Source organism: Chiloscyllium plagiosum, unplaced genomic scaffold (genome assembly GCF_037043375.1).
Source record: "Chiloscyllium plagiosum isolate Xiang-an unplaced genomic scaffold, Cpla_swu_hap1 HiC_scaffold_24, whole genome shotgun sequence".
Taxonomy (NCBI): domain Eukaryota; kingdom Metazoa; phylum Chordata; class Chondrichthyes; order Orectolobiformes; family Hemiscylliidae; genus Chiloscyllium; species Chiloscyllium plagiosum.
In genome coordinates, this window is record NW_028270162.1 from 30,405,139 (window position 1) to 30,427,088 (window position 21,950).

General features: G+C 40.7%; 1 protein-coding gene across 2 annotated transcripts in view; it reads right to left on the reverse strand.

Annotated features, from left to right (window-relative positions):
* LOC122562666 (sarcoplasmic/endoplasmic reticulum calcium ATPase 2) overlaps positions 1 to 21,950 on the reverse strand; it is a 94,565-nt gene that overhangs the window by 49,105 nt on the left and 23,510 nt on the right. The gene's annotated exons all lie outside the window — the stretch shown is intronic.

The window sequence follows — 21,950 nt, forward strand, 5'->3', positions numbered from 1 at the left end:
AAATTCCATGATAAACAGCTGAATTACAGAAATAAAACAAACTACAGTGAATTTTAACTTAAATTATTACAATTGATTCCTGAGAGTGGGTGCGTGGAAAAAGAGATTTATTTTATTGTTCCAGTTGTAGCAAAAAGTCAGATTTTAAGTTTTGCATATAAATATCTCGCTCAGTTTTGGATTCAGAAAACTGATCACTACCATCATCTGGTGTCAAACTGGAAATCAGACCATTCAATAAATATTCCAATTGATCCCATTGCTCTCAAAAGGACTGTACGTTTATGGGAATTTGGTAAGCACAAATCAAAAATGATCGTAACTATTGGCAAAAGACAGTCTGGATATCCAAGAACTGTACCAATGAGACTGTATCTGGAAAAAAAGACCAACACGTGCCCGAGTGATTGAGACAGCAGTAGTTCAATGAGATGGAATTGCTTTTCATAAAAGGCTTCAAACATGCTTGTAATAAGACTTCCATAAGTGGAAATAGTTATTCACCATAACAAAATTAGAACAAGCAGCTGGTCTTGTCTGGACCAGAACAATATGATCTGATGTGCACTTTCACACCAATTCTTACTCCCACATTAGTGCCTCATTTTCAGAGAAAGACTCTGCTTATAACATTCCATATAAGCAAGTCAACATAACTGAGTTTTACTCTACAAGTCCTTTATTGAATGCTAGTTTTGGAACTTATCAAGACTGAGCATACTTCAGAGGAAAGCCAGATTGTCCTGCGTATCAGCAGGCAATGCTTCTAATGCGGGACTAGATATGCTGCATGTTAAAGAATCCATCGTACTATTCAAAAAGGAGAGGATTGGCAACTTCCAGGCCAGCATTACTTAGTCATTGAAGTCTTGCATAGCTAATAACAAGGGGAACAAGGGGAAAAATAGTCACTTGTCTTTGTGTACAGAAGAGCCATTACATTTGACTACACAACCATCAGGTACTCAATACTGCCAAAGTATTCTTTTCCACCCTTTGAAAGCCTTTCAACAAGTTTATTAAAATACTCTGCAAGTGCAAACACAAAGAAACAGGATGGCAAAACAGGTCAGCAGCTCTAGAAATTTGTTCAAATGCAGCACAACTCAGTTATAGAGGCAGATGTACAGCACAGAAACAGACCCTTCGGTCTAACTCATCCATGCTGATCAGATATCCTAGTCTAGTCCCATTTGCCAGCACTTGGCCCATATCCCTCTAAACCCTTCCTATTCATATAACTATCCAGGTGAGTTTTAAATATTGTAACCGTACCAGCTCCACCACTTCCTCTGGCAGCTCATTCCATATAGGGAAGACCATCTGCATGAAAAAGACGGCCCTTAGGTCCCTCTTAGATCTTTCCCCTCTCACCCTAAACCTATGCCCTCTAGTTCTAGACTCCCTGACTCCAGGGAAAAGACTTTGTCTACTTATCCTATCCATGCTCCTCAGGATTTTATAAACCTCTACAAGGTCACCCCTCGGCCTCAGAAGCTCCAGAGAAAACAGCCCCAGCCTACTTAGCCTCTCCCTGTAGCTCAAACCCTCTAACCATGGCAACATCCTTGTAAATTTTTCCTGGACACTTAAGTTTTACTTCGTGTTAGATCAAATAGTCAGAGGGAAATGGGTCAGGGTGGGTTACTCTTCGGAGGGTCAGTGTGGACTGGTTGGGCTGAAGGGCCTGTTTCTACACTGTAGGGAATCTAACCTAAAAAACATCTTTCTGACAGGAGACTAGAATTGCACGCAATATTCCAAAGGTGGCCTAACCAAATGTCCTGTACAGCTGCAAAGTGACCTCCCAATTCTTGTACTCCGTGCTCTGACCAATAAAGGAAAGCATACCAAACGCCTTCTTCATTATTCTAAGTGCCTGCAACTCTACTTTCAAGGAGCTATGAACCTACACTCCAAGGTCTTTGTTCAACGACACCCCTTAGGATCTTACCATAAAGTTTATAAGTCCTGCTAAGATTTGCCCTCCCAAAATGCAGTACTTTGTATTTACCTAAACTAAACTCCATCTGCCACTCCTCAGCCCATTGGCCCGTCTGATCAAGATCCCGTTGTAATCTGAGGTAACCTTCTTCGCTGTCCACTACACCTCCAATTTTGGTGTCATTTGCAAATTAACTATCCTCACCCTCACATCCACATCATTTATATGAATGACAAAAAGCAGTGGATCCAGTACCAATCCTTGTAGCACACCACTGGTCATAGGCCTCCAGTGTGAAAAGCAACCCTCCACCACCACCCTGTGTGTTCTACCTTTGGGCCAGTTCTGTATCTAAATGGCTAGTTTCCTTGTAGTCCATAAGATCTAACCTTGCTAACCAGTCTCCCATGAGGAACCTTGTCAAATGCCTTACTGAAGTCCATATAGATCACATCTACTGCTCTGCCCTCAATCAATCCTCTATCACTTCTTCAAACAAATTCAATGAGTTTGTGCAATCTCATGAGTTATAGAGTCAGATATACCGCACAGAAACAGGCCATTCGGTCAACACACATGCCGACTAGATATCCTATCTAAATCTAGTCCCATTTGCCAATATTTGGTCCATACCCCTCTAAACCCTGCCTATTCATATACCCATCCAGATGCCTTTTAAATGTTGCAAATGTACTAACCTCCATCACTCCCTCTGGCAGCTCATTCCATACACGTACCCCCCTCTGCATGAAAAAGTTGACCCACCCAAGGTTTGCCTATTTACCCTATTCATGCCCCTCATGATTTTATAAACCTCTATAAAGGTCACCCCTCAGCCTATAATGCTCCAGGGAAAATAGCTCCAGCCTATTCAGCTTCTCCCTTTAGTTCAAACCCTCCAACTCTGGCAACATCCTTGTAATCTTTTCTGAACACTTTCAAGTTATAACAGCACTTCTACAGGAGGGAGACCAAAATTGCATGTGATACTCCAAAAGGCATCCAAACTAATGTCTTGTATAGGCGCAACATGACCTCTCAAACTTTTATACTCAATGCATGGACCAATAAAGGCAAGCAGAGCAAACACCACCTTCACTATCCTATCTACCTGCAACTCCACTTTCAAAGAACTATAAACCTGCACTCCAAGGTGTCTTTGCTCAGGAGCACTCCTTCCCAGTGAGCCTGGTCTTTATCGCATTTTAAATAAAAAGAAAAGCCACTCTGGTATGGAAAGACTACAAAAATGGTGAATGCAAAAACACACAGTAGAACATTCTTACATGGTTACAAGAATCAAACAGCGATTCTCCTCCCCAAAATAATTAGTAAACATTTATATTAATTAAATGCATGAGAGTTAAGAATTTAGAAAACTAATTTTAAAACATTCAAACTGTTGGACAAATCTCAGCCTATCCCAGAGTGCTTCAGAGACAATATCAAGTGCTTTTCAGTCAATGCAGCAACACTCAAAGGTGCAGTAGCCACCTTGCACATTAAGTTCCACAACTAGCAATGAGAAAGGAAAATTTCAAATAATTCTTTATTTTAAAATAACGTGTTGGTGGTTGGTGTTGTTGAAAAATATTGTTCAGGATGTACGAAAAACTCTTGTTCGAACAACACAGTGGAATAGTTTTCCATCCAACTGAGGGTGGAAGTGGGTCCTTGGTTTAAATAGTCAGTGCTGCTCCAAAACATCAGCCAAAACTTTGTGCTAAACCAGCAAATAGTGGAGTTAAATAAATATCGTGTATCAGTCCTCATGGGGGTGGGGTTGGGGTTGGGGAGATGACACTAATCTTCCAAAGATACAAAAAAAAAAGAGTCGAAAGTGGAGTGTGGGAGTTGTAAGAGGGGAAGAAATAAATACAACAACCTATCTCTAGAGGAGAAGAATTAGTGTAAATGACAGGGGTAAAGGCCAAAGACTTCCCTGGACTAGACAAGTTACATCCTGGATCAAAGAATGTGGCTACAGAAATACTGGATGTACATATAGCAATCTTCCAAGAATCCTTAGATTCTAAGCAACTGAGGATTGGAATGCCAATATAACACCCCTATTCAAAAATGGAAGGAGACAAAAACAAGTAAACGTGCCATTGGGAAAATGCTGGCATCAACTGTAAAGCATCACTAGCAGAGCATTTAGAAATAGATAATATAATCAAGCAGAGTCAGCACAGCTTGAAGGGCAAATTGTATTTGACAATGAGAAAGTTCTTTGAGGAGGTAACAGACAGGATAAATGGAAAGCACTGGATGTAATAAAGCTGGAATTCCAAGAGAAGATGATGATACGGTATCACATATTAGGTTACTGAAGATATGAGCCCATGGTGTTGCAAGTAACATGGATAAAGGATTGACTAACAAAAAGACAGTTTAAATGTGAGGGGGTGCAGTTTCAGGATGGACATCTGTAACTAGTGGAAACCCATTGGTCTCAGTCCTGGGATCACAATTATTTACAATATATATTACTGACTTGGATAACAAGTGGATATACTATCACCAAGTTTGTAGATAATAGAAAATTGGTGGGAAGGCAATTGAGGATGACAGAATCTACAGAGGGAAAAAGGCAGGTTAAGTGGCAGCACGGTGACTCAGTGGTTAGCACTGCTGCCTCACAGCACCAAGGACCCAGGTTCAACTCCAGCCTCGGGTAACTGTCCATGTGGAATTTGCACATCATCCCCAGTGTCTGTGCGGGTTTCCTCTAGGTGCTCCAGTTTCCTCCCACAATCCAAAGATGTGCTGGTTAGGAGAACTGGCTGTCCTAAATTGCCCATAGTGTTAGGTGCATTAGTCAGAGGGGAAACTGGTCTGGCTGGGTTGCTCTGCAGAGAGTAGGTGTGAACTTGTTGGGCTGAAGGTCCTGTTTCCACACTGTGGGGAATCTAATCTAAAAAACGTGAATTGATGAAAACTTCTCAGATGGATTATAAATGTGGAAAATTACATGGGAATGAACTGTGGCAAGAAGGAAAAAAGGTAAATGTAATTTAAATGGGGAAAAGACTGCACAAAACTGCAACAGTGATCGGGGGGGGGGGGGGGGGGAGGTTCTCATGCACGAATTACAAAAAGCTGGCATACAATTTCAGTGTGAAGAGTGTGGTGCTGGATAAAGCACGGCAGGTCAGGCAGCAACAGAGGAGCAGGAGAATCAACATTTTGGGCATAAGCCCTTCATCAGGAATAAGGCCTCATTTCTGATGAGGGACTTATACCCCGAAAAGTCAATTCTCCTGCTCCTCAGATGCTGCCTGACCTGCTATGCTTTTCCAGCACCACACTCTCGATCCTGATCTCCACCATCTGCAGTCCTCCCCTTCTCTATATAATTTCAGTGAGTAATAGGAAAGGCGAACGGAACATAGTCTTTATTTCGAAGGGAATGGAGTATAAAAACAGGGAGGTTTGTTAAAATTGTAAAAAATACACTGGTCAGACCACACTGGAGTACGGTGAACAGATGTGGTCCTCTACTTCATGGAATTTATGAGATAGGAGGCAATCCAGGGAAGGCTCACTAGGTGATCCTGGGCCTCAAGGGACAGTCTTAAGAAGTCAGGTAGATTGGGCCTGAGCTCACTTGTCTTTAGAAGAATGAGAGCGACTTTACTGAAAAATACAAAGTTTCTTAGGGTACCGTTGAGATCATTTCCCACATTTGAGAGAAAGGAGTAGGAACTTCTTCAGAGGGCAGTGAATCTATGAAATTCTTCTCTGCAGAGGTCTCTTGAGGCTGAGTTGAGTGTACTCAAGGCTTTGACAGGCAAATTTCTTTAATCACAGAGGTAATCAAGAGATGAGGGGGGAGATAGAAAAATGGATTTGAGAATTATATCAGCCATAATTCCATTGAATGGCAGAGCAAAATGGCATGACTTGGTAACTGCAAGATTTTAAATACTTTAAAATAGGTATAGCAGCACCAGCCAGGGCTTGCTGTTATCTCAGAATTAGTGACAGCAGAGCTTGAATCCTAAAATACCTTGTGGGGCTTGAGGCTCAAACACTGATGAAAACAGCCATAGAATGACTTGCCACAGTAAAACCCCAATTGATGAAAAAAACAGTGAGGGAACAAATCAATTCACTTTATGTTTTCTACGCATCCCAATGCAAGCCCAGACTTTGAGACTCAGATCACTGCAAAACCTCAAAGCCAAGAAAAAGGTATAACTGAAAAATCAGAATCAGTTCTAACTTGTGTTGGTTCAAAACTCAACTTCTTTTATATAAAAGAAACCTGACGTGATGCACATACTTCAAATGTGACATATTCACCCAATGCAAGCTTCAATAGACTTGATTGCAGGGAGTGAAGTGCTCCGGAATGTTGTTAATTTACTTTCATAACTCATGCAAAAAGATTGCGTTCAGAATTTAAACTTCTTGATCACAGTCTTTCCCCTAATGAGAAAAAAGGGTTATATCACAGAGACATCAGTTTCAGCATATGTTCCTTATGCAAGGTGTAGATAAAATTGTGCACTACCCAAACACTTGGTCTTACTGCTGTGCTTTATTTCACAAATCATCATCTGATGCACAGGATCTATGACAGTCACTAATGTTGCCTTCAAAACAAATGCAGATAACAAACATGCAAAACCTAAAGTATTTACAGATGCGTCAGTCAAGAGCAAAGCATTTTGATGACAACGTAACAAGTAATGGGACCTTGATCAGATGGGCCGAAAGGATGACGACTAGCAAATGGAGTTTAATTTAGATCAATGCAAGGTGTTGCACTTTGAGAAGGTAAATCAGGACAGGACTTGCACACTTAATGGCAAGGCCCTGAAAGTGTTGCTGAACAAAGATCAAGGGGTGCAAGTGCATAATTCCTTGTAAGTGGCACTGTAGGTAGACAGAATGGTAAAGGCAGCATTTGGCATGCTTGCCTTCATTGGTTAGTGCATTGAGCGTAGGAGTTGGGACGTCATGTTGTACCTATACAGAACATGTGAGACCACCTTTCAAATATTTCATTCAATTCTGTTGTAGGAAGGTTGTGAAACTTGAAAGGGTTCAGAAAAGATTTACAAGAATGTTGCTGGGATTGGAGGGTTTGAGCTACAGGGAGAGGCTGAATATATTGGGGCTATTTTCCCTGGAGCACTGGAATGGTGCCCTTATACAGATTTATAAAATAATGAGGGGCACAGATATGGTAAATAGCCAAGGTCTTTTCTCCAAGGTAGGGGAATCCAAAACTGGAGGGCATAAGTTAAAGGAGAGAGGGGAAAGATTTAAGGACCAGAAGGGTAACTTTTTCACCCAGAAGGTGATGCAGGTATGGTTTGAACTGCCAGAGGAAATAGAGGAGGTTGATACAATTACAATATTTAAAAGAAATCTGGATGGGTACATAAATAGGAAGGATTGAGGGGGATATGGGCTAAATGTGACTAAGTTACGCAGAGGATGGTACATGAATGGAATGAGTTGTCAGAGGAAGTGGTGGAGGCTGGTACAATTGCAACATTTAAGAGGCATTTGGATGGGTATGTGAATAGGAAGGGTTTGGAGGGATATGGGCCCAGTGCTGGCAGGTGGGACTAGATTGGGTTGGGATATCTAGTCGGCATGGACAGGTTGGACCAAAGGGTCTGTTTCCATGCTGTACATCTCTATGACTCTAAGTCAGTTTAGGATATCTGGTTGGCATCGATGAGTTGGATTAAAGGGCCTGTTTCCATGTTGATTCAATAAAACTGTTAATGGAGATTTGCATCAATTTGTTCAATCAGTTGAACACAAAATGTTGAAAAATCATTGACCAAAATGAAAAAAAAAAATCACTCCCTTGTTTGTGCAAAATAAAGTTTATGAAAAGACAGACATTTAGATAAAGGAAGCAGTGCATCATCAGTTTAAAGCTAATGTTAAAAGCATTTTTTTTCCAGCAAGAAACTAGTGAACAATTAGACAGCATCCAAGGAGCAGGCGAATCTATGTTTCGGGCATAAGCCCTTCTTCAGGAATGAGGAGGGTGTGCCAAGCAGGCTAAGATAAAAGGGGGGGGAGGAGGAGGAACTTGGGGGAGGGGCGTTGGGAATGCGATAGGTGGAAGGAGGTTAAGGGGAGGCTGATGGGGCGGAGAGGTCGGGAAGAAGATTGCAGGTCAAGAAGGCGGTGCTGAGTCCGAGGGTTGGGACTGAGATAAGGTGGTGGTGTGGGGGGGGGGGGGAAATGAGGAAGCTGGAGAAATCTGCATTCATCCCTTGTGGTTGGAGGGTTCCTAGGCAGAAGATGAGGCGCTCTTCCTCCAGGCGTTGTGTTGCCATGGTCTGGCGATGGAGGCAGCCAAGGACCTGCATGTCCTTGGTGGAGTAGGAGGCTGCCACCTCCAAGCAGACCCCACCACCAAGGATATATTTCCCCCCCCTCCCCTATCAGCGTTCAGGAAAGACCACTCCCTCCACGACTCCCTAGTCAGATCCACACCTCCCACCAACCCAACCTCCGCTCCCGGCACCTTCCCCTGCAACCACAAGAAATGTAAAATTTGCGTCCACACCTCCCCCCTCACTTCCCTCCAAGGCCCCAAGGGATCCTTCCATATCTGTCACAAAGTCACCTGCACCTCCACACACATTAATTACTGCATCTGCTGCACCCAATGTGACCTCCTATACATTGGGGAGACAGGCCGCCTACTTGCGGAACGTTTCAGAGAACACCTCTGGGACACCTGCACCAACCAACCCAACCACCCCGTGGCTGAACACTTTAACACCCCCTCTGCCAAGAACATGCAGGTCCTTGGCTGCCTCCATCGCCAGACCATGGCAACACAACGCCTGGAGGAAGAGCGCCTCATCTTCTGCCTAGGAACCCTCCAACCACAAAGGATGAATGCAGATTTCTCCAGCTTCCTCATTTCCCCTCCCCCCACCTTATCTCAGTCCCAACCCTCAGACTCAGCACCGCCTTCTTGACCTGCAATCTTCTTCCTGACCTCTCCGCCCCATCACCCCCACCTTAACCTCCTTCCACCTATCGCATGCCCAATGCCCCTCCCCCAAGTCCCTCCTTCCTACCTTTTATCTTAACCTGCTTGGCACACCCTCCCCTCATTCCTGAAGGGCTTATGCCCGAAACGTAGATTCTCCTGCTCCTCGAATGCTGCCTGACCTGCTGCGCTTTTCCAGCAACACATTTTTCAGCTCTGATCTCCAGCATCAGGAGTCCTCACTTTCTCCCAATAAGACCAGTTAGCCAGGATTTTACCTTGCTACACATTCATTTTAATGAGAAATTCCGTTTGAAAAAAAATTGCTGTTAGCAACTTAAGGATTCTGCTGAATAATCACCTTAAAAATGGTGCAAAAACTTCTATAGGTGTCAAATGCAAAATTATGTTGTTTTTTTTTTAAGATTAGATTAGTTAGTGTGGAAACAGGCCCTTCGGCCCAACAAGTCCACACCGACCCTCCGAAGCGCAAACCACGCAGATCCATTCCCCTACATTTTCCCCTTCACCTAACACTGCGGGCAATTTAGCATGGCCAATTCACCTAACCTGCACATTTTTGGACTGTGGGAGGAAACCGGAGCACCCAGAGGAAACCCATGCAGACACGGGGAGAATGTGCAATCTCCACACAGTCAGTCGCCTGAGGTGGGAATTGAACCTGGGTCTCTGGCACTGAGGCAGCAGTGCTAACCACTGTGCCACCGTTACCACTCATTATTTTGCAAATTCACTAATTGCAAAAATATCTGAAGTGCATTCAAACTTTATAAACAGATCATAAATGTGCACAAAAGCCCAAATTCCTCTAAAACACAGTAAAGTTAGAACTCAACAATAAGAAAAACAATCCTTAAGATACAAACCTTCCTTTTATCTCGACACAGAGCTGGCGTGCAAATACCATTTGCGATCCGACTGAATGCTAACCAAGCAGCACACAATCTACACACATGCAAGTAACACACAAAATTTCAACAGGGCAGACAATCCTCTAGCAGACTTCTGTCAATCTTACTTTTGATTAAGTACCTAGGAGATAAATTCATAGTTCTTTACTTTTGTTCCCAGCATAAATCTGCTGCTAAAGGAGTGATTGCAGAGCAGTAAATGTCTCCAAGGAGAACAGGGTAGGGAATAAGGGAGTACTTGGAAGTGAAGTACAGTTCAGCAGCAAGAAAACAGCAAGTCAAACATATTGAGCAAAAATAAACAGTTGTTTCACATCTTGGGCAGAAAGAGAAAATTTGATCAATTAGGTATTTAAAAAATAAAAACAACAGAAGTCAAGAGAAGATCTGAAAGCTGAAATGGCTGATAGCTGAAGGTTATGTCATTAAAATTTATAACTTAAAATCATTTTTGAAAAACAAACTTGGAAAACCTCAAGTCTGAGATGTGTGGATCTTTCACCCCCCCTCACCCAGCTCCAAGGGTTGGAACATCAAGCAGAGGTCCACAGATATTACACCAACAACCAGGGCATTGCTGGTTACAAAGTTTAAGAAACAAAAAAGGTAGCAATTGTTGGATAGAACTACTTTCACTGATTTGTTCAGCTTTGACTGAGCAACTATGAGGCTCCCAACACAATTTTCCCTTCCTGAACTTAGCATCCTTTAAATAGATGGAACCGAAAACATGAACTTGCAAACTACTATTCTGTGACAGCTGTCAGTAGTCTGTGACACATTGTGTGGTAGTGCAGTGTCACAATTTGTGATCAAGACTGGAATTAAATTCCTTTACATTAATTAAACCCTCAAGTTTTTTCAACTAAAAATTATCCTTCAAGTGCCAGGTTGGGAAGGGAAGGGGCTGCAATTGAATAAATTGATCATTGTGCTATTTTGAGCAAAACACAGGATAATGGGTAAATATAATCTCCTATCCCTCAATCAGAAATAGTAGTTAATTTAAAATTATTGTATTCCAATTTTTGCAGTTGTAAATTGCAGCCAACCCATTCCAAGAAAGAGATTGTCTGATGTTTGAAGAAATATTCTTAAGTCCACTGGAACGTAGTCTAAGCCCTTTCAAAATCTTCCAAAAAGTAATGCTTCCAAATTGAAAGCTTCAACTTGATTAATGCATTGATCTGGCGCCACATCTTCAGCTTTGAAAACTGTAAAAGAAAATACAGTCTCCTACATCACTGCTGCAGGACCTTTTTTGTATTTTAGTACCCTGACATTTTGTTAAGCTCCCACTGTGCTGCAAATAAATCCCTGCTGATCTATTTGGAAGTACAGGTCAGGTATTCTATAAATCCCAACAATGAGATTCCAAATCTGGTTCTTTCATCAAGGCAAAACATAATCTAACTTAACTGAGTATACAAAAGCTTTCATTATTCAGATTTACTTTTGTACAGGTTTTTATTCCCTCTACAATTTAAGAATACTTTCAACACACTCATCCCTCACATTTAGAATACAATCCCCTGGCAATTACTTGACCGATTTTTCTCAATTTGATTCTAATTTCACAAATACATTTCTACACTGACGCAACAATAAATTGCTGCTATTTTTGTACGCTTTTCTGTCAGTCAATTACTAAGATAGCACACAGTTCTCAATTACTTGCAGTGACATACAGAGGAACCTAACTAGCCAAATGCTTCCGGCAATGTCTCTGGTGACAAAGATATTCACCAGGACCTACAAATGTCATTGGATGGCTGCCTGGAATCCCAGACCCAGAGATGTACCCAGCTGCTAGGTACTATGCCATTTCCCTACATGGACAAGCTGTCTACAGTCACTAAGACAAGGGATGTCACACCACGCTAACACCTGCTTGAACAATGAAGCTACAAAGTGCTGTACATGTTCATGTTCACCACTAGGGTTAGACAACAAACTCAACACTGCAGGCTAATATCTCTACACAGAGTGGTTAAAAACATCTCCATTCTTGTGTGCAATTTTTAAAAATGAGATCTGTGTTCTACTCAATCACCAATTCATCTCAGTAAGATTATGCATACAACTGTGGAAAAGTAACAGGTTATTCATGCCTAGCGTGGAGTACTTTTTAAAATACTAACAAACATGAAAAACAATGCCCAGTGTTGAGGCTGATAATGGGTAACCAATGTAACAAATGTTTAAGATTTTCAAAGTAAATTAGCTGAGATTGTGAAATGTTTGCCATTTGAATAAGTAAGAAGCAATTTCTCAGATTTCCACTATCAAGTTGGACTGGTTGGTGGCTTTTCTGCAACTTCCTGTACAGACAGAGCAGGTGTAGGCAAGTGTAAAATTTTATTGAGATAGCCAGCATGTTGATTTCCTGGCAACACCAGCCCGATGCAAATTCAATCAAGAGGAGCAATCTGCCTACCAGTGACAGATAGTCAATAAAGGCAAATTACAGGCAGATTTAAAACCTACTGCAAGATAGAAGCTAACTGGAATTTTCTAGGCAAAAGTGAGGACTCCAGATGCTGGAAATCAGAGTTTAGATCAGAGTGGTGCTGGAAAAGCACAGCAGGTCAGGCAGCATCCAAGGAGCAGGAAAATCGACGTTTCAGGCAAAAGACCTTCATCAGGGATTTTCTAGTCAGGCTGCAGGTCCCCAAGGCATGATGGACTTTGTTTCCAGGCAGCTTCCCAATCAGTGTTAGAACATGGGGGCCATCATTCCAGGAAAGTTTTGGAGATCTCCCTACCAGCCTGGCCAGAGCTGCAGCTATCAGTTATCTTGGTCTTCTCAGTCATCCTTCTTTGCCACCAACATAAAAGTTTAACAAGTTGGAAATGGGCACTCTCATGGACATTCTCAATCTCTCCTACCCAGACTGCAGAGCTAGAGGGCCTTCTATTGACACCTCCCCCCGCCCCCACCCTTCAAGCTTAGACAGATCGCCCATTATCCTCAATTGCAGAAAAGAAGTGGTTGAAGAAGTGATGGTTGTTACAAAGAAGAGACAGGGTTTTATTTGGACAGTAAAGTGAGCATGGCAATTTAAGAGCAGGGAGCAAACTCCAGAGAAATGGAAGTCATTAAATCAGCACAAGACAGAGGATGGACAGGTGTGGCAGCAACACATGAAAGCATTTGCAGGTGAGAAACGGAGTCAAATACATAGGAACCTCAATTATCCAAATATTAATTATCCAAATTTCAGATTATCTGATGATGATCAAGGTCCTGCAATAATGTTACATCAGAGAGGTGAGAGCATTTGTATTACCTGTACTGAAGAACATGTGAAAACGCTGACCAAAACAAAGAAATAGAAGCACCTCAAGCATCATTGACTAGATATTTTTAGGTAAAGTTAATTACACAGCCCTTTGCAATAATAAATGGTTTATCCAGTCACTTTACCGGGCCGTTCATGAAAAAAATGGCCAAGAAAGCAAGCACATGCGTGAGGTGGTGCTCCTATCTTTCTATCGCTACATTAAGTTCCCTGAGACTGACAAATGCTCTTGTGATCATAGCAGCTGTTTGGGACCTGGCTTAATGCTGGGTTTTCATATATTTTGTGTGATGGTAAGGGCTTAGCCCTTCTCAGTGTAAACTGCAATTTGCAGAATGCAAAGATTTAGTTTGTTTAAATAGCAGACTTATCAAAATTATAGATTTAAACGAACTCTCTGGTGGAGCACAACATTAGATCAGTATGGCTTCCTTTGTTTAAGGTCAAATCGATTATCTGAATCATCAATTATCCAAATGAAATAGTGCCCTCCCATGTCATTCAGATAATCGAGGTTCCTCTGTACAGTGAAAGGTGAATGTAGGTGAGTTCACTGCAAACAGACACTGATGTCCCAACCTTTTGGCCTAAGATGCCAAGTTGATTAAATAATCAGTTTTCTGATTTGAAAAGTTGCAGTAAGCCTTAAGTCCCTCCTCTGGAATTAGCATGGCGCCCTGAAGGATGATCTACAAGGGTTAGGAGCTTAATTAATGCCAGGAGATGGCCAATGCTCCAGAGGATCACATTCTTGAATGACTTTAGTACAAAAGCATTAGAACTGGAGCTCACAAGTTGATATTCTTGTCTTCATTTTTGCAGTCACCCAGATGCCCACACAAGCAAGCTATTTAATAAATCAGTCAACATCACACCTCAAGAGATTAGGATGGCTGATTCTGAGAAATGTGGAAATGGCCACAGGATCCCATAACAAATAATAATACCATCTTGCCAAATTCCCAGTGTCACACATTATTCAGCAAATGCATCCTTGGAACAAAATTCTGTCAGACATGCAGGTGAAAGTTCCAATCGTATTTATTGGAATCTGGGAGGTGAACCACTATTTTATAAAATGTCCAAATCGAGCTCTTCTACTGAAATAGGATTAAGCTTCAATATCAAAAACTTGAGAGTGTGTTAATTATAATTATTCAAGATCACAAACCTGTCAAAATCTTTTGGATCTTTCTGATGGTGAATACCAAACATGTGCAACTACAAAACAACCTAAAAAACTCCAGTAAAGAAAGAACAAAAAAAAATGTACAAGCATCACATCGCAGAAAACAACTCTTTGTCTACATTTTGCAAGGCTTTAATAGACAAAACTAAATTAACATCCCTTTTATAATGTAAAAAGTAGCTTGGGTTTGAAACTCATTGGTTAAATCTGTCTTCCCCTGTCCTAATGAGACAAACTTTGAAAAGAGAATTAAATCAATGCTTAGATTAAATATCAGGGGTAAGAGGAAACAGAAAGGGAATAATAGGACAAAACTGGTTTGGTTTGCTCTGCTCTTCAGAGGATCTAGTATTCAATTGTCTGAATGGCCTTTCTCTGTGCTACACATTTAATAGTATTACTTTCATCAAATAAACACTATCCACATGCTGATTGATGATCAGAAACTGAACTACTTAGCAGCTACATAAATATTGTGCTTACAACAGCAGGTTGTGAATGTCATATGATATGAAGGGTAGAGTCAGGAGAACAAAAAAGAATGTGTCCCAAGATAGAGCAAACAGGTTACATGCAGGAAGAGACAAACATTTAATTTTCTTTTAAAATTTGTTGTTTTGACCTCTCCAGACTTTTCCACTCGTGAATGCAAATAATGGAATAAAACTAAAGTTTACATTCTTTAAAAAGTGTAACAAAAAGAAAACCTTTACAATACTATGACGTCAGCTCTGCAGTAATGATTCAAAAAGTATTTCAAAACATAAAAGGACTAAATGCTTTTTTAAAAACCAAATCCAATAGATGATCCCAACAACAGGATAAACCACCAGATAAACAGCATCAGTCTACAATTTGTGTTCTACTCTGCCCAAGGCATAAACATAAATGCACAGTGACAGAATATGAAACATTAATTTTTGACTTTCATCTGCTGACATTAGTACTTTGTAATTTCATGGACTGAAATGGTTTATGGGAGAGTCTTAAAAATGGAAGGAAAGGTGACCACAAAAAAAATCAAAATTACAAAAAGCTAAGTGTATACTAAACAAAGCAGCAGAAAGTTAATATTTTATCAACAAAAGAGGACTGAAACTAGTCAGGCATGAAGAAATATAAATCCCCTATTGGTAAATTATATTTACATTATACATTTTAATTCTGAAGACGAATGATTCACCTATCTAGCTTCAACACAAATGGATCAGACAGAAATACACAAATGAACTGTATTCCAGGCAAATGTTTTGGCATTGCAGAGAGGTATTTGCAAAAGCTGAACTGGAAGGCTCTCTTGCACTCACTCAAAGTAAATGCTAACAGCTCATACTGGAGAAACATTCAAACATCTAAGAAACCAAAAAGGCATCAGCAAAACTCATGGCTGCTACAGGTGCTGGATACTATTAGCCAGCCACCTTCAGAGATACCCCAAGTACTTCAAACAGGATATTATTTCATCTTTTTGGTGTTCTGCCCATTTTAAACATTGTACTTGTGTTGGTGTAGCTGTTTGTTGCTGCAGATTACTTACTAACCTCAAGAAAATTAAAATTCCTCTTTCTATCTGCCCCTCCTCCCACAAAAAAAACAAACTTGTAATTTTGTCCTTATTGTTTTGGGTTAACTAGTTCAGTCCATTTAAAAAGGAGTTAAGTATAGCTCCATGCTGAAAAGATTAAATCATTGTTGCAGTAAACCCAGGAGGTTGAAAACAGGGTTGCCAATCCACCCCTCTTTGCTTGCTGCAACAAGCATGTTAAGAGTTTAGAACAGGCCATTAAAATACAAGCTAAAGAGACACAGAAGGTTTATTCCAAAATTAGATAAATCCTTATCTTACAAAGATGAGATATAAAACTTAAACCAACATTTTTTCTAAGTCTGTAGGGATCACTTTAATTGATCAATTTGAGACTGTTTGTTGGTGACAGTGCAGTTGCTAGAGCAATGTTTGTTTACAGTAGGATTTTTTTTTGAACATGCATACAAAGGAAACAGCTGTGAGCTTAAACAAACATTCACCCAATCCTACCATTACCATACAAGGAGCTTGAAACGATTTGATGAAAATTGTACCTGATGAGCATTCTCATGGACTGCTGTCATGATGAATGTTATTGGTGGCACTAAAACAAAGGGGATCTTGACAGACTAGGTCAAATGAACAGACAGCAAACGTAGTTTAATATGCGTTGTTTTAACTCAGATTCAGTAGAACAAGCTGGAAGCCACATTACATATCATATGGCTACATTAAGACCATAGTAAGATAAAATATTTTATTTTAAGACATTAACTATAAACACTGAATTGTTTAATTGTTAAAGTGAAATGATATTGGGATAGTGTGCAATATTTAAGTTTAAAAAGATAGTTAAGTTGGATACATCTTGAGGTGAGACCTCCATATTATAAAGATTAAAAATAGATAAAGTTGAGGGGAGATAGATTAATGAATTAGAGACTGGGCTTTGAGGAATAGTTACAATATAAATGATTTCATTCATAGAAGAGAAGGAATTTAATAGCAAGCTAAGACATTTGATCTACAAAATTTCAGTCAGTCACAAGTATTAGGGATGCAACTACAATTAAGGGTGCCAAGAAATTCAGTAGTTTAGGCATTTTTAAAAAAATGATGGCAGTAGCATAAAATAGATTACTCTTGGAGATTTTGGACAAAATGATCAGAGCAGATTTGAAGAATTGATTTCACTCATTGCAAAAAAGGAACTTGATACAGAAACAAGGTCAGGAAAAAGCTGAAAGATTCAGAAGAGTAGTTCTGGTTGACGTAGTACTAAAATGGAATTCCCTCCCTAAAACCAGGCCTTTTGCACTCTCTCCTTAAGATTTGCTATAAAATATTCAAGTTTCGGTAAACAATTCAACCATCTCATCTGGCAATGGTATCAATTTTTGTAATACTATCAAATGTTGCATTATGTCAAAGATACACAATTGCAATTTATGTTTTACATCATCCCAATTCATTGATAAATCAGATAAACAAGGACGCTAGGCAGTACTCATTTGTCTTTTTTTTAAAAACAACATTTGAGGAACACCAAAAAAAATACAAAAATGGAATACAACTGATGAAAATATATTTGATTATTTACAGAAGTTTTTGCACAGTGCCTCAAAATAAAAGCTGGTTTTAAAATTAAGTTGTCTTTTTCCCAACCTCATAATCCATTAGATGGATTAAGATGGAGAGAGTAAAAACATTCTTTATACAAGTATAACTACCAGCAACAGTTTGTTTCTTCTTAAGCTGACATTGACTTAAGATACCAAGACAGCAAATTTGTATTTTTTCCAAAATAATTCAATGATCATTTCTAAAGAATTCTCTCTCCTCCTATGGAGTTCAAGGAGAGTTATAGAGTCAGTTGTACAGCACAGAAACAGCCCCCACCACTTCCTCTGGCAACTCATTCCATACACACATCACCCTGTGTGAAAAAGTTTCCCCTTACGTCCCTTTTAAATCTTTCCCCCCTCACCCTAAACCTATGACCTCTAGTTCTGGATACCCCCACCCCTGGGGAAAAACATTGTCTATTTACTCTATCCATGCCCCTCAAATTACCATGAGGTCACCCCTCAGCCTCTGACACTCCAGGGAAAACAGCCCCAGTCTATTCAGCCTCTTCCTGTAGCACAAACCCTCCAACCCTGGCAACATCCTTGTAAACTTTTTCTGGACCCTTTCAAGTTTCACAACATCCTTCCGATAGAAAGGAGACCAAAACAGTCTAACCAATGTCCTATACAGCCGCAACATGACCTCCCAACTCCTATAGTCAATGCTCTGACCAATAAAGGAAAGCATACCAAACTCCTTCACTACCCTATCTACCTGCGACTCTGCTTTCAAGGAACTATGAACCTGAACTCCAAGGTTTTTGTTCAGCAACACTCCCTAGGACCTTAACTGTACAAGTCCTGCCCGGATTTGCCTTTCCAAAATGCAGAACCTCACATTTATCTAAATTAAACTCCACTTCTCAGCCCACTGGCTCTCTGATCAAGATCCCATTGTAGTCTGAAGTAACCTTCTTCATTGTCCACTACACCGCTAATTTTGGTGTCAACTGCAAACTTACTAACTATACCCCTTATGTTCACATAACGAAAATCAGTGGATCTAGCACCGATCCTTGCAGCACACCGCTCATTACAGGCCTCCAGTCTGAAAAGCAGTCCACCACCACCACCCTCTGTCTTCTACCTTTGAGCCAGTTCTGTATCCAAATGACTAGTTCTCCCTGTATTCCTTGCAATCCAACTTTGCTAACCAGTTTTCCATGAGGAACCTTGTCGAAGGCCTTACTGAAAGCCCATATCTATCTACCACTCTTCCCTCAATTTTCTTCACTTTTTCTTCAAAAACTCAACCAATTTTGAGACATGATTTCCCACACACACAGCCATGCTGACTATCCCTAATGTACATCTGTCCCTCAGGATCCTCTCCAACAACTTGCCCACCACCAATGTCAGGTTCATTGGTCTATAGTTCCTCGGCTTTTCCTTACCGCCTTTCTTAAAGAGAGTGGCACCATGTTAGCCAACCTCCAGTCTTCCAGCACCTCACCTATGACTATCGATGATACAAATCATCGATAGACGGCACGGTGGCACAGTGGTTAGCACTGCTGCCTCACAGCGCCAGAGACCCGGGTTCAATTCCCGACTCAGGCGACTGACTGTGTGGAGTTTGCACATTCTCCCCGTGTCTGCGTGGGTTTCCTCCGGGTGCTCCGGTTTCCTCCCACAGTCACAAAAGATGTGCAGGTCAGGTGAATTGGCCATGCTAAATTGCCAGTAGTGTTAGGTTAAAGGGGCAAATGTAGGGGTATGGGTGGGTTGCGCTTCGGCGGGTTGGTGTGGACTTGTTGGGCCGAAGGGCCTGTTTCCACACTAAGTAATCTAATCTAATCTAAAATATCTCAGCAAGGGACCCAACAATCATTTCCCTCATTTCCCAGAGTTCAGGTACACCTGATCAGGTCCAGCACCACCACCTCTGTGATATGGATATTTTTCAAGATGTCACCACCTATTTCCCCATGTCCTTCTCCACAGTAAACACTGATGCAAAATACTTCGTTAGTATCTCCATCTCCTGCAGTTCCACACATAGGCTGCCTTACTGATCTTTGAGGGGTCCTATTCTCTCTTAGTTACCCTTTTGTCCTTAAGATGTATTTATAGAATCTCTTTGGATTTTCCTTAACCCTATTTGCAAAGCTCTCTCATATCCTTTTTTGCCCGCCTGATTTCCCTCTTAAATATACTCCAAGGATTCACTCGACCTTTCCTGTATGTCTACACCTGACATTTGCTTCCTTCCTTTTCTTGACAAAAACTTCAATTTCTCTACTCATTCAACATTCCTTATACCTACTTGCCTTGCCTTTCATCCTGACAGGGACATACTGTCTCTGGACTCTATCTTGCTTTTGAAGGCCACCCATTTTCCAGCCATTCCTTTACCTGCATAGACCTGCACCTAATCAGCTTTTGAAAGTTCTTGCCTAATACCATAAAAAATATCATACCTCCAATTTAGAACTTAAAATTTTAGATCCTGTCTTTCCTTTACAATCACTATTTTAAAACTAGTAGAATTATGGTCATTGGCCCCAAAGTGCTCCCCCACTGACACCTCAGTCATACTCACATACTAAATCAGAAACTTTTCTTGCACACTTAAATGCCTCTCCATCTAAATCCTTAACACTAGAAACAGTCCAGTCTATGTTTAGATAGTTAAAATCCCCTTCCATTACTCATACAGATCCCCATTATTCTTACAGATCCCCATTATTCTTACAGATAACAGATAACCTTGCAAATTTGTTTTTCAATTTCCCACTAACTGTTGGGGTTCTACAGTACAATCCCAATAAGGAGATCATCCCTTTCTTATTTCAGTTCCACCCAAATAACTTCCCTGGACATGTTCAAGTACAGCCGTAATGTTATCTCTTATCAAAAAGGCCACTGCCCCTCCTCTTTCCCCCTCTCCTTCCTGTAGCATTTGTATCCTAGAACATCCTGCTGCCAGTCCGGTCCATCCCTGAGCCACATGTTTCTGTGATTGCTATGACATCCCAGTCCCAATCTCCTAACCATGCCCAGAATTCATCTGCCTTCCCTGTGCAGCCTTTTGCATCGAAATGCAGTTTAATTTACCTTGTTCTCAGCTTTGTTCCTGCCTGTATGACTGTACCAGTCTCAGACTGATCTCTTTTCTCACTATCTCTGCGCACCCCATCCCCCAACACCTTACTAGTTTAAAATCCTCCCATGCAAATCTCCCTGCCAGCACATTAGTCCCCTTCCAACTTAAGTGTAATCCATCCTTCTTATACAGGTCACTGCTACCCCAGAAGAGATTCCAATGATCCAAATATGTGAATCCTTCTCCCTGCAAAAGCTCCTCAGCCATGCATTCATCGGCTCCATCCTCCTATTCCTATCCTCACTAGTTCATGACACTAGGAGTAATCCAAAAATTACTAACCTGGAGGACTTCCTTTTTAGATTCCTGCCTAACTTTCTCTTCCAAAATGTCATGTGAGCAAGTGTAATAAAGGAGTGGAAGAGGGAAAAATACAATAACAGATTTCATCCTTCAAATGCCAAGCTTGCTTTCTCATTTTCCCCTTTCCTGTCCTCCATTCACTTCAATTACTAATTGCACATTATTCTCATCACATACGCAGTAAAAGGATTCAATGAATACCAATAACCTTAATGTCCTCTAACCAAGAAAAGTACATGCAGAGTTCTATCACAGCAAAGGATAGATGAAGAAGGACAAATGAAAATTGAATCCCAGTGGAGGAAAAACATCCATTAAGTATGCATTTGCAAAACAATCTGACCAGCTTCTCTTTGGGAACTCAACCTCCCCCATCTCCCCAATTATCTAAATAAAAGGCTACACACAAATGGTTAGTTCTATCTAAGTAGCTAGATAAAATCCAAAACTATAGTTCCAAGTTTTAAGCTTGCAAGCAGGCATATTCATTCCTGGAATAAACTAGCATCGATCATTAACAAAGAGAAACTGCTGCAAATACTCCGGCAACAACTGTGGAAAGATATCAGAGTTAACGCTTCAGGTCCAGTGACCCTTCTTCAGAAGGGTTGCCGGACCAAAAACATTAACGGATTTCTTTCCACAGATGCTGCCAGACCTGCTGAATGTTTCCAGCATTCACAATTTTTTTTTCAGTATTTTGCTTAGCATTGATTATTCTTTCTTAATTCTCAATTTTCAGAAATCATTTATCCTAGAAAGCAACTTCAATCTTTTTAAAAAAAAGTTTCACCTGTCAGTCACACTTCATATTCACTATAGAAAAAAAAACAGCAATAGCATCAACTTGCTAAATTATGTAACGTAATTGCTAAAAACTGCTTTACAGCCTAAAATAGTGTGTTTGTGCATTCAACTTGTGATTATTTAGCATTGTTAACCTACAGCCTATGTTGGGGCTTTCCAAATGTTTTCCAATTGAGACCCCAATTTAGATTCTTGAAATTGTCACCACCCCTCGTTGAGAACTGAGGA